The 15104-nt window shown below is 31.9% G+C and overlaps 1 protein-coding gene across 5 annotated transcripts in view; it reads left to right on the top strand.

Moving 5' to 3' along the window:
• LOC123704171 (zinc finger CCCH domain-containing protein 13-like) overlaps positions 1–15104 on the top strand; it is a 65398-nt gene that overhangs the window by 11279 nt on the left and 39015 nt on the right. Inside the window, exons 1-2 of one of the 5 annotated variants that reach the window (XM_045652474.1) lie at positions 8155–8214; positions 11792–12025. The gene's annotated coding sequence lies outside the window, so the exon portion shown is untranslated. Of the gene's footprint in view, positions 1–8154; positions 8215–11791; positions 12026–15104 lie in introns of those variants that run through there. The other 4 variants (XM_045652473.1, XM_045652471.1, XM_045652472.1 and 1 more) reach the window with 4 other exon arrangements.

Here is a 15104-nt window from a genome sequence, read left to right as displayed (position 1 = left end):
GTTGTGAGTGACCTAGTTGTCTGACTAATAAATTTGATCAATAAGTTAGATTACTGAGTGGCCTAAAGCAACTCAAGAAAATAATATGAAAGTTAGGTATAGCGGTCCGCCCCGGCTTCGCCCGTGGTGCATATTTCGCAATAAAAGGTAGCTTAAGTTCTTTCTCAAGGTCTAAAGATTATCTGTGCCAAATTTCATCAAAATCGGTGCAGTAGTGCGTGAAAACCATACATACATACATACAAACCTTTCCTCTTTATATTATTAGTATAGATATTAAAATGTCAATGTTTGCTAGGATGAAAGAGCAAGTATGGAGTTTCTTGCCGGTTCTCCTCCATAGATACTGCTTTCCGAATCGGTGGTAAATGAAGACTGTGACGATTCAAAAGTGCTTCTAGAAGAAGTAATTGAACAAATAAATGTTTGACTTTGATGGATATTTGTGAACCTATCACGCAAAAACAGCTGATCGAATCTGTATGAAATTTTGTACAAAGATAGATTGTAGTCTGAATTAGGTTATTGGCTTTTTATACATTTTCCTATTTTTAAAAGAAATAGCTATACTGAACCCCAATCTATTGTAACATTGTATGAATTCAAATAAAGATTTTATGACATTTATTTATTTACTAGCTTCCGCCCGCGACTCCGTCCGCGCGGATGTCGGTCTTCGCGTGGATGGTTTATTTCTTCATTTTGAGTAACTCTGACAATGATATCTTATAAATATCTATTGGACCCAAATACGGCTAGGCCTATAATAATACGCAACGTGTGTTCGCGGTTCTACAGAACAACGTCTATGGATAAAACTGAAAAATTAAGATTAATTTTTTTCTACGTTTTTTTTCCAGGATAAAAAGTATCCTATTTTACGCCCAGGATAATAAGGTTTAATTTTACCAAGTTTCATCGAAATCGAACCGTTAGTTTTCACGTGATGTCTTCACATACAGACAGACAGACAGACAGACAGACAGACAAAATTTTTTTTAATCGCATATTTGGGTTTGGTATCGATCCAGTGTCACCCCCTGCTATTTATTTTTTCAATATTTTCAATGTACAGAATTGACCCTTCTACAGATTTATTATATGTATATGTATAGATATTAAAATGTCAATGTTTGCTAGGATGAAAGAGCAAGTATGGAGTTTCTTGCCGGTTCTCCTCCATAGATACTGCTTTCCGAATCGGTGGTAAATGAAGACTGTGACGATTCAAAAGTGCTTCTAGAAGAAGTCTAATTGAATAAATAAATGTTTGACTTTGATGGATATTTGTGAACCTATCACGCAAAAACAGCTGATCGAATCTGTATGAAATTTTGTACAAAGACAGATTGTAGTCTGAATTAGCTTATTGGCTTTTTATACATTTTCCTATTTTTAAAAGAAATAGCTATACTACAATTTACGAGTATTTAATCATTAGTTAAAACTTTCATCCGCTATTTCAACACCACAGCGATACCTACATATTTTAAAGATGTAACCTATGTTTGACCCAGTCTATAATTATTTTCATTTCAAATTTCATCAAAATCGGCGCTGTCGTTCAGTCGTGAAAGAATAGCAGACAAACAGACAATCTTTCGCATTTAATATAAATATAGATAATATTTTAAAATAACCTACTTTTGATGCACTGATTTCCTTCCGTGATACATAGACAATTCCTCATATTTCGTAATTCAAACTCAAACTCAATTATACGTGTTTTTCTAACGACCTTGAAAAAGTATGTTTTACGTAATATAGTAGTAATTATTTAGTGAAAGCGGTTATACACCGCTGCCCGTGTTAGTGACAATACTGTTTTAAGAGGGCTTATTCAATTTAACGCAAGTCAAAATCTCCGCGATCTATTACGATAGATCGCGGCTTGCGCTATCCTTTTACTATGAACAGCATAGGTCCACAGGAGAGCGCCGAGCAACATGTCCTCTCTCTGGGAAGGCTCGCTGCCGACTGATTTTAATCGGGTCGCGCGCAGTGTTTTATAGTACTTTAAAAAAAATTGTAGAAAAATAATAGAGGTACCTTAGTTGATTTTTTAAATTTTATCTTATAAGTAATACGTTCTTTTATTGCAATATGTATAAATTATATTCAACTAAGTCAAATATCTTGGTGAAAATAATCATTTTGTCGACTATAATTTCTAAAAAAATTCACATTGTTCGGATTTTAATTTCGTAAGTTAGGAGTCCAAATTAAAAAAATCTTTTAACTAACTATTTAAATAAGGATTTTTGCAGTTAGTTAAAAAAAATGTGTGTTAGATCTGTCAGCAATTTCAGATATTTTTAGCTTCGAAATTGACACTAAAAGTGAAATCAAGTAATCATCGGCTCAGTTATCTTGATGGTATTCACAAATACTGTATTAATTGAAAAAAACTCTTAACTAACTATATAGACAATAAAATTCCCTAAAATTATTAGTAATTCATATGTTTGTAAGATAAGTGGTTGATGGACAATCTGGTTTGAAAAATCACATATTTGAGCCAAACAGCGCACGGACCGCGTACACGGCCTTAAGGCGACTACACCACCGAAACTAGCGCCCCCCAACATTTTATTTTTTTACTCCTAAACCAGATCAAATTTAAAAAATCTAGCTCGGTACTTTGCTAGTATATTACTTGTAGTATTTTTGGTATTACTTTTCATTATTTTGCATTCGGTAAATTAGGAGAACTTTTGATTACCGCCAAAAGTGGCCACTTTTGGCGGTAATCAAAAGTTCTCTAGAATAATGAACAGTTAGAATAGTGAAAAGTAATACCAAAAATACTACAAGTAATATACTAGCAAAGTACCGAGCTAGATTTTTCAAATTTGATCTGGTTAAGGAGTAAAAAAATAAAATGTTCGGTGGCGCTAGTTTCGGTGGTGTAGGCCTCTTAATATGATTTGTATTTAACCGTCTTTAAAAAAGGAGGTTCCTAATTTTATTACATACTAGCTGCGCCCTCTGGTTTCACCCGCGAATACCTGTGGGAATATCGGTATAAAAATAGTTACTTACTCCTTATAACAACATGGGATGGGACTTTTACTGACAGCTATCTGTCAGTAAAAGTCCCATCAAAATCATACCGAAGTAAATAACGTTCAAACAAACAAACTTTTCGGCTTTATAATATTAGTACTTACAGATTAAACCCATATTGATAAGCAAAAAAGGTTGCCAAGTGTCTCGTACTTTTGAAATTATATTTGACACAAAGCTATCATTGACATCATTTATTTTTCAAACATTTTACTACTTTTTATAAATAAATAGCTTTCCACCCGCGGCAACGCCCGCGCCCGCGCAATCAAAGAAAAACCCGCTTAGTTCCCGTTCCCGTGATAAAATTTCCGGGTCATTTCCGGGATAAAACCTATCGTATGTCCTTTCTTGGGTATCAAAATATCTCTATACCAAATTTCATGCAAATTGGTTCAGTAGTTAAGGCGTGATTGAGTAACAGACAGACAGACAGAGTTACTTTCGCATTTATAATATTAGTATGGATTGTTACATTGTAGAGTTTCATGCTACAGACTATAAAAATGATATTAACCTAATTCGGATCTATATCACACTTTTTGTCTAGGTTTGTCTGTATGTTCGTCCAAGCTTGAACCATGCGTTATATATTTCCTGCTTCCTTCCTTGATCATATTTCCTTTATTAATTCAAACTATATTGTCTAATTAGTGTCACGCAATGTTTAGTAAAAACATGTTTCCGATTTTGTTTAAGTTGAAAATGGCTGTATTAGATTTGATAAACTGATAATTTTACAATGGGTTTCTTCAAAACAATTTTTCATTGACAATCAGAAATAGACAAGACTCAATTTCATTTTTATTCAATAAGGTATACTTGCATTTCAAAATTATATGATACTAGCAGTCCACCCCGGCTTCGCCCATGGTACATATTTACGTTTTCTCTACATAAGCACCATCCTCGTACTTCAAGGAATACAATAAAAAAATAACTATCGAAATCGGTTCAGCCGTTCACACGTGATGCCGTGACAACACGAAACGGGTTTCATTAATATACAGGGTGTCCCACTGTTGGTATACTAAGCTCAAAGGAGGTTATAGTTTTGCATACGCTGTATATGAATAGATGAATTCTTAAAACTATATGTGTACACCCATAACAAGCAACCCGCCCAGCTTTGCCACCAGCACGTTAGCTATCGTTTAAGATTATGTTTTCATACACAAAATGCTCACATTAGAGAAGCGGTATATGCCGGCTGCGCTAAGCTAGAGAAGAAAACATGGATTTTCAGGAAAAATTAAGCAAAATATTTTTGACGTAATTTTGTTGTTTAAGAATTTTTTACGTGATCAGCGTATGCAAAACTACAAGTCCCTTCGCGCTTAGTATACCAATAGTGGGACACCCTGTATATAGATTATCCAAATCACCTAACTTTTCGTTTCTAATATATTCGTCTACATACAAATGCTTCGATAAAATTCATAGAATTGATCAAATAAAAAGCTTGTCTACCAAATCATGTATTTCATACAGTATTGTTAAAGGTCATTTACACGCTGACTAAGCAGAATTTCGGAAAAAACCTGTCATTGATGTAGATATACATAGTATTATAATACGGTCAAACGGCAAACAGCCTGGCAAGCCCGGTAAGTGGCCTGGCAACCAGCTCGTGCGCTCGCAAACAACCAAACATGAGCGCATGCACAAACAACCCCGTCCGATTAGGGCCCTTCTGGCCTCCTACACTCAAGCGACAGCCCAAGCCGAGGTTCGAGATCCCCATCAAGGGGGGACGCCCTTGTGCATGTCGCTACCAGGGTGAACCTTCAGTTCACCCCCGCGTCCGCGTTAAAATGTAGAAGCCCTTCTGGCTAACATTGAGAGACACCTTACAAAAAAAAAAAAAGCACAAACAATATGTTGAGGTGCTTGTGCCCGTGCTTGTGCTCGTTGTATGTCACTTTGAACGCAAGCGTCTGAACCCACCATTAAACTTCAATAAAGAAGAGAGAAAGAAGAAATCCTGTTAAAAATAATCATCCATAATTAGGTCATCCATTGCATCGGACATTTTATTAGGATATATTTTAACATTATTTAGCAGTGCTATTAATCCATACTAATATTATAAATGCGAAAGTAACTCTGTCTGTCTGTCTGTCTGTTACTCAATCACGCCTAAACTACTGAACCAATAAGCATGAAATTTGGTATGGGGATATTTTGATACCCGAGAAAGGACATAGGCTACTTTTTATTGCGAAATATGTACCACGGGCGAAGCCGGGCCGGACCGCTAGTATGACATAATTTTTATGCATAATACTTATGTATTATGATATTAATATGTTCTAACAATATGGATATATACAATATTGATACAATTTCATCACTTAGTATATTATGTAAACTTAAAAATTTTACGTTAGTAGTATTTTTTTTTTAATTGTGTGGTCCGTAAAATTATAGACGTAAAAGTTTGTAAGAATGTTTGTTACTCTTTCATTAGGAACCTACTAAACAGATTTAGACGATATTTGGCTTGATTTTGTAGTTTTATATATTTCCCCGTTCCCGTTCCCGTGGGATTTCCGGGATAAAACCTATCCTATGTATTAATCCAAGCTACCCTCTATATGTGTGCTTAATTTCATTGTAATCGGTTCAGTAGTATTTGCATGAAAGAGTAACAAACACACACATCCTCACAGACGTTCGCATTTATAATATTAATAGGATGTGTAGGATAACCACAAGTTTTTATTACTTACTTTCATCCCTATTGCGTGGTGTGTCAATAAAGATGTTGATCAAGCATTCAATAATATTATAGCCAGCGTCTCGTTTATGTAAATTCGAATGGTTTCTCAACTGCGCTATGTATTGTGAGGCACGCAACCGCTAGGGTGGTCGCGGGTTCTGATCTTGCGGGACTGTACAACTTTCGTTGTTTGATGTTGATGATGCATTGAGTTTTATTTGGTAAGTCGTTAACGAAAAATTAAAAAAAAAATTATGTGCATTAAAATATAATTATTAAATTGATAGTTTTGTATCACATGTTTGTCACATGTGTTTTTAAATCAGGTTGTGATTTTCACGGATAAATTAAATCTATTATTAATTATATTAAAATACAAATGTTAATAAACACCGTGCAATAAATAAAAAATAACGATAACAACAAAGTAAATATTCTTGTTTAGTTGTTTTGTGTATGTTTACTTACGCATATACTAATCTAGCTGCGCTTTGCACTTTCACCCGCATTGCTCCGCTCCTGTTGGTCTGAGCGTAATGATATATAGCCTTTAGCCTTCCTCGATAAATGGGCTATCTAACACCGAAAGAATTTTGCACATCGGAACAGAAACTCTTGAGATTAGCGCGTTCAAACAAAAAAAAAAACAAACAAACTCTTCAGTTTTATAATATTAGTATAGATTGGGTAATTCAAATTCTAAATTATTTATTTGCATAGAAGATGGTGCAACAATATTTTACTGATTTATCAATTTGATATGTTTCCTTCCTTTCCCAAATTAATGACATAAATGACATTCACAGTTCATTAAAAAACTAGTTTTAATTTAAACCAATATTTATAATACTGTAAAATTAAACTAAACATTTTTCGGTTGCAAAATACTCATTACCTGTGAACGTTATTACGATATCTCATTAAATAAATTTATAACACTAATAATAATTAATTAAAAACTACATTTTTAGCATATCTTGCAACTGTGCTTTTTATTACACTTTATAATTAAACTAGAGGTCCGCCCCGGCTTCGCCCGTGGTACATATTTCGCAATAAAAGGTAGCCTATGTCCTTTCTCGGGTATCAAAATATGGAGATATTTTTTTACCAAATTTCATGCAAATTGGTTCAGTAGTTTAGGCGTGATGGAGTAACAGACAGACAGACAGAGTTACTTAAGTATGGATTTAAAATAGTTGTTTTTAATTGTTTAAAGTATTTTCTCATGATACTTTGACAGGTCAAGTTAGTATGTTTACGTAAAGGTTTTTGAAGTGAAACTTATTTCAAGGTCTCATAAATTAGACCTAATTCGAATTAAAATTTCATGGCAATACCGTCACGTCATAGAGTAAGGCGACGACGATTTTGGTTTCTCTGAATCTTGCCAAAGAAGTTTCATTTCTCATACGCTATTTTTTATAGATACTATATTTGACTTACTCTTGGTTTGTGATAATCTATTTCTTTTCTACTAAACATAGACTAAATTGTTTGGATAAATTGTAAAAAAATTCCATTATATATATAATTCGTCAATTACAGTCCTTCAAATTACCAAAATCAACCTCTTAAAATAACATTAAATGATTACGCAAGACATTCATTGCTACGCAAAACTAATGTTTCCCGTGTAATAAACAAAATATTTATTTATTTATTTATTTAATTATTTATTGCACACACAAAAGAAATAGAGACACATAAAGTACAGATAAGATTAAAATAATGTGTACAAACGGTGGCCTTATCGCTAGATAGCGATCTCTTCCAGGCCACCGTAAGTAATAATATGTAACGAGAGACATTAAAAGGATGGAAAGGATACATTAAAATATGTATGTTTGCCAATTTAAATATCCCATAAGAACAGCCATTCTAATTTCTAATTACACAATTGAGAAAATTTTAAGAAAAGTCTGCCTAAAAAATTTGCCTATAAAGCAAATTAACGTAGTTAATAAGTATTAAAAGTAAAAGAAAAGGATTTAACTTGTACACACATACTGCACTGCACTTAATATTAAAGTTTAACTTATAATATTAACACGTAGGTATTTTTCAGATATTCTTATTTAAAATACAAACGTATAGAATTGATAGACTCTCTACATTAAAATTATGGCCTAAAACAATTTAATTTTAGCACTATGCTATAAAAAGCAAATTAAATTTCAAGTACACAACTGCAATACTATTGATAGTGTTGTTGACACGATACAACAACACTATCAAACCTTCCACAAAACACACATATTTTCACCAAACCAAACGACCTTCAAGAAAAACAATATCCCATATTATCACAATTGATTGTCACCCTACACCCCCTCTCCAGTCCGCCACTCTACAGCAAGTTTGTTCACCAGTTCACTATTTGAAAGTGCTTTAGTGTGGTAGTGTGTGGATTTTAATCGCTTCAGGTATATTAATATGTGCAAAACATTATTATAATACATACGCAATAGTAAGAAGTTTAAATTCAAATTCCAATTCATTTATTACTTGCTTGAACACCTACATTAGTTGTTATCAAATTTATAGCTAAAATACCTATATTCAAAAACATATTATTAATTGAATGTGTGCAAGAATAGGGTCTTGGAGTTTTAAAATCAAACCATTTATAGGTTCAAAATGTATATTATATTGATAGTTAATCGTCCAAAATATTTGGTTTAAAATTTAAACAATGACAATAACAAATCATGATTTTCAAGCTGTATTACATGACTTTTTGGTAATTCGACACAAATAAATCAATGTTCAATACTTAAAAAGCTGTGTTTTAAATTGACATTGACTAACTTTAAAGTGATTTTTTGTATGTTTTAAAGTTATTTTTATATTTATATGCTATTTGTAATACGATTTCACTTAAACACGAACACGTATTAGTAGGTATAATTAAAAAATAACAATCTTTAAATATAGTTCAAGGTTATTTAATTTATGGATAAAAATACATAATATTCACTAGTGTTAGATTTTACGCGAGTGTTATACATTTAGAAATTAAAGACGTTTTAACGGATTATTCATTTTATTTCCCAACGTTTCGAACACTTTACAGCGAGCGTGGTCATCCTCGTGACCAATACATATTTAAAAACAAAAATGATTAATAAAATGAGCAAATACTTAATAAAATAAAAAGTCGATACGTTTAATGTTTTATATATAAACCAGTGTAACAAGAAAGACAGACTAACATATTTATATAATAATATGTTTAATGTATAAATTACATAATAATATGTGTAACCTACATTTCTTGTTTTATAATAAAATCGAGTTTGAAGATGCTTTAAAACATTACAATACTAGATTTCCGCCCGCGGCTTCGCCCGCGTTTGCAAAAGAAAACCCGCATAGTTCCCGTTCCCGAGGGATTTCCGGGATAAAAACTATCCTATGTGTTAATCCAAGTTACCCTCTATATGTGTGCTAAATTTCATTCAAATCGGTTCAGTAGTTTTTACGTGAAAGAGTAACAAACATCCATACATCCATACAAACTTTCGCCTTTATAATATATAAGTTAGATGTTAGATATCCCATGAAATCTCTCTCAATGTATATAGTTTTAATAAATGAAGGAGGCAATGAGATATTTAATAAATAAAATGTATTTTTAATAAAGATATACTTATAAACAATGTCAAATCCTCTGCTATGTATTTAATTTATGTGATAATTATTATGAATAAATAAATAAAAATACGTGTGGCACTCGAGGACTGCCGCGGTAAAGCTATTGCATATCATCGCATCGCTGTGCCGGTTGGAGTGGGGGGTGTTAGGTTTTTTCGTTACGGAATTTTTACATTCAGTCGCCACGCTCAAGGCCCACGATAGAAGCTATGCAATAGCTTAATAAAATAAATTGTAATGTTTCATCAAAATCCGTCCAGTACTTTTTGAGCCAAGTCGTTACAAACATACTTACAAATCTTCATAATATTAGTATAGATGACACCTAACATTTACAAATAAAATACCAAAGTTTATATTTGTATATTTCCATCCGCCATTTTTGTTATATCATAACTACGGCATATATTTATTATATATTAAATCAGTCGACTGGTCTCTGAGAATATATTAAACGGTTGTAAACATATAGATTTGATAACTTTTATTGCTTTTTGATAGCGCGTGACTTCGTCTGTGTTAAATAATGTTTTGTATAGAGTTTTTTCAAGAAGGAATTATAAAAATAGATATTTTTTGTGGTGGAAACTATAACTTCAATCTAAACTAATATAATAAAGCTGAAGCTGTTTGTTTGTTTGTTTGAACGCGCTAATCTCAGGAACCAGGACCGATTTGAAAAATTCTTTCGGTGTTAGATAGCCCATTTATCGAGGAAGGCTAGGCTATATATATGATCTCGCTAAGACCAACAGGAGCGGAGCAATACGGGTTAAACCGCGGAGCAAAGCTAGTTAAAAATATAATGCTTAGGTATATTGTCATCTCCATTATTGAAGAAATCTTTTTCTGCTTTTATGATAATAAAAACAAAAGGGTACGAAATAGATCACATGTCAAGGTCACAATTATTTAGCTTTTTATACCAAAACATTCACTTTCAGTCAAATTTACTTTATTCACCACAAATAACAAAATTATGGTTGAAATGAAAATGAATACCAAAAATGTTATTGAAGTGAAAATTCTTTACGCGCGTTGAGAGTAAAATTTCAAGTTCGCGTCATGGCAATACCGTCACGTCATGGAGTTAGCGACGATTGCGGTATCTTCGAATCTTGAAAAAGAAGTTTAACTTCTGACATGTGTGCTCGGCACACACACACTTTTTTTTTGTTTTATTTTGCGGTGTTCGAATAAGCTTTTTTTAATAAATTAAAATTTGTATAGATTTGAAGTAGGACATAAAAATCCATACTAATATTATAATTAATGCGAAAGTAACTCTGTCTGTCTGTCTGTTACTCAATCACGGCTAAACTACTGAACCAATTTGCATGAAATTTGGTATAGAGATATTTTGATACCCGAGAAAGGACATAGGCTTCTTTTTACCCCGGGAAATAGGATGGGTTTTATCCCGGAAATCCCACGGGAACGGGAACTATGCGAGTTTTTCTTTGACTGCGCGGGCGAAGCTGCGGGTGGAAAACTAGTCTTATATATTTTGAAATAATAATATTTATGTAAAAAAGAGCGTCTGTGCCGAGCACACGTTTCAAAAGTGAAACTTTTTCAAGATTTAAAGATACAAAAATCGTCGCCCTCTCCATGACGTGACGATATTGCCTGCGACCTTGAAATTTTACTCTCAACGCGCCTGAAGAACACATCAAAAATCGATCAATAAGACATTTTAAATGCATTTGCCCCATAGGAACCTAATTAAAAGGCAAATCGGAAAAACCGGTTTTTGGACTTATTGCTTATTATGTAACCGGTTATTACATGAAGATATTTTGATTGCATATCATATTTTGAAGTATTAGTAGTCAGTTCATGTTGTTGTTTGAACGTCTTTAAGTTATTACTTTTAAGGTGATTATTTATTTAAATAATATCTATTACAAGTCTAATATTTAAAATAATTGTGGTAAAGTTAAATCGGTTGTTAATCACATATCTAAAATTGTTTACGTGTGGATAAAATTTTGTATAGAGATGAATCTTTAAAAATAAATAAAATATAGTCTGAATTACTTTTCATAATATCGTATTTTAACCGACTTGAAAAAAAGGAGGAGGTTCTCAATTCGGCCGGTATTTTTTATAATACATTATATATATAACTTAAACAATGATTTTTATGTGTTCCAAAATTATTCTGATTACAAGCCGGAATTCAAACGTATTATATAATCTAAAATAATAACGATTAAAAAAACAGGACACGCTTTTTAACACGGGAAGTACCAATTGCCACAGATTATCGCAAACAAAAATTACCATTAAAAAAGTTACATCCGTTACCTACGTAGTTATGAGAAAAAAAAATATTTTTTACAGTTTTTAAATGCACGTTGAGACACGTAACGACAGTGTTTCTCAAACTATAATAAAATTTCTCAAGGACTTTATTTATTTGTATTTAAAATTCGCGTTTTACGCAATAATAATATATTTTATTTTCTATTATTTTGATTATTATTTGTCTTAGTGTGTTTATAGATATGTGAAGTGACGTGAAAGTGGGAAATTGAACAAAGTGTTATTTTGTGTTGAACGAGCGGACAATTATTGGTAAGTTTTTAATTATTATGGCATTAAAAATTATAAATTAAATAAAATATATAATTAAGCGATCTTTGGTTTGAAGTTTTTTTTTTTTTATAAATCTTCTATAAAAAAGAGCGAGTGTGGCAAGCACACATGTCAGAAGTTAATCTTCTTTGGCAAGATCCACAGATACTAAATCGTCGCCTTACTCCATGACGTGACGATAATGCCATGACCTCGAAATTTTACTCACAACGCGCCTAAAGAAGTTTCACTTCAATAAATTTATGAACAACGAACATACATCCTCACCAGTTTTGAAGTTATATTAGTAGGATGGGTTTTGGGATAGTGGGATAGATAGTATGGGATTCGAATCTCAAACGGATCTAGAAGCGACTCTCTATTTAAATGATAATTTAAATGTAAAAGTTTAGTGATGTAACCGAAACGTTGAAATCGATTCGACGTAGTTGCATCGATTATTCGGTAGCCGTCCTATGGTTAATTTTTAATCAAGATATTTTTGAATTTTACTTTTCCTTTTTTAATGAGATTTTTGATAATTACCAATACTTTACTTTAATTTTTAAAAATCTGTGTGATGGTAACGTAATTACACTTAAATAAAATCTCTGTGACTGTAAAATTGTCACACATAAACTGCTGAACCAATTTTGATGAATTTTGCTAGTCAATTAAATCTTGGTGTAAATATAGGTTTCTTTTTTTTTTAATTGTAAAAATAAAACGTGAAAGAGCTAAAATAGAGGCAAAAAATTTCTTAAATTTTGTATAAGTACATACATATAATTCATATAATTTAATTTTAAATATTTAAATACAGTAGCAAACAAGTTATTATTAGACTAAAGCTGTTGTTATCAAATCACGAAAACAGTCACGCGCGTTGAATTCTATTGTATGGAAACATTTTCTCAAGTATTTTACGTGTATTCCCTTTGTTTTTAACAAGTGTTAATATTACTGTTTATATTATGTATTATCAAACATGAAAACAGACGAATATTCAATAATACAAAAAATTGTTAAAAATTAGTTCTACTGATAATTTTCAACAACATTAAAGACGGGCACATTAAATTAATCTATACTAATATTATAAAGCTGAAGAGTTTGTTTGAACGCGCTAATCTCAGGAACTACTGGTCTGATTTGAATAATTCGTTCAGTTTTGGATAGCTCATTTATTGAGAAAGGCTATAGGCTATATATCATCTCGCTAAGACCAATAGGAGCAGAGCAATGCGGGTGAAACCACGTGGAACAGCTAGTTTAGTCATATAAGTAAATATCATACTCAAAGTTTTATCTTTATAAAGAAAAACAGTTAGGTAACAATGTATTATTAGATATTTATATAAAAAAACATAGAATTAGGTTTTATATAATAATAGAAATAACATATTATGACTCACAAATTAAACACCTATATAATAAATTATGCAAATAAACAACCATTTCCACACTGAGACCATCAAATTACAATCAAAAGAAATAAATCTTGTTTATTTTGCTATAAATGTCAACATTTAAACCTTGTGTTGTGGAAAAGTTTGTCTATTTGTCAAGGCTAAGGTATGGAACAACTTGATCGATAGAGGAGAGTTATATAAAAGTAGTATGTAGTAAGAATACCTGTATTCTCTAAATGTATATAACTCTAGGGTGACTGACAGACTGACATAGTTATTTATCAACGCACAGCCCAAACCACTGAACGGATCGGGCTGAAATTTGGCATGCAGGAAACGTATGCATTCTTTAAGAGCGCTTATTCAATTTAACGCAAGTCAAAATCTCCGCGATCTATTACGATAGATCGCGGCTGGCGCTATCCTTTTACTATGAACAGCATAGGTCCACAGGAGAGCGCCGAGCAACATGTCCTCTCTCTGGGAAGGCTCGCTGCCGACTGATTTTAATCGGGTCGCGCGCAGTGTTTTATAGTACTTTAAAAAAAATTGTAGAAAAATAATAGAGGTACCTTAGTTGATTTTTTAAATTTTATCTTATAAGTAATACGTTCTTTTATTGCAATATGTATAAATTATATTCAACTAAGTCAAATATCTTGGTGAAAATAATCATTTTGTCGACTATAATTTCTAAAAAAATTCACATTGTTCGGATTTTAATTTCGTAAGTTAGGAGTCCAAATTAAAAAAATCTTTTAACTAACTATTTTAATAAGGATTTTTGCAGTTAGTTAAAAAAAATGTGTGTTAGATCTGTCAGCAATTTCAGATATTTTTAGCTTCGAAATTGACACTAAAAGTGAAATCAAGTAATCATCGGCTCAGTTATCTTGATGGTATTCACAAATACTGTATTAATTGAAAAAAACTCTTAACTAACTATATAGACAATAAAATTCCCTAAAATTATTAGTAATTCATATGTTTGTAAGAGAAGTGGTTGATGGACAATCTGGTTTGAAAAATCACATATTTGAGCCAAACAGCGCACGGACCGCGTACACGGCCTTAAGAAAGGATTTTGATCAATTTTACCCCCAAAGGGATAAAATAGGGGATGAAAGTTTATACCATTAATGAATTGATATTTTCCACGCAAGCGAAGCTGCGAGCAACAGCTAGTATATTTATATATGTAGAATATTAAAATACATATATAAGACCAGACATTAGACGGACAGACTTGCCTACTTATGCCTACTTATTTGTCAATTTATTATTAAATATATTTTAGCCAAACTGCATTTTAATCTTCACTTCTGCTTTGGGTTTGCGGATAAAGTAAAAAAATAAACAAATAAAAATGGCATATTATTTATTCAAGTAAATAATTTTCAAGTAATCTTTCTATACTAATATTATAAAGAGGAAAGGTTTGTAATTATGTATGTATACGTATGGTTTTCACGCATAAACTAATGGACCGATTTCAAAAATTCTTTCACCATTAGTAAGCTGCATCTTTATTCTTTACTGAACAACATAGGCTATTGAAATTGATATTTTTGGTTTTATAGCATTCAAATGCTTTATAAATATCAACATAGGCTATATTACATTTTCAAAAAAATTAGAGAACCTTCCCAAAAATGCAATAATGTAAC

The sequence above is a fragment of the Colias croceus genome, chromosome 28, assembly GCF_905220415.1.
Source record: "Colias croceus chromosome 28, ilColCroc2.1".
NCBI lineage: Eukaryota > Metazoa > Arthropoda > Insecta > Lepidoptera > Pieridae > Colias > Colias croceus.
Note: the sequence above shows the minus strand (reverse complement) of the source record. Positions and strands in the feature narration are given on the sequence as shown.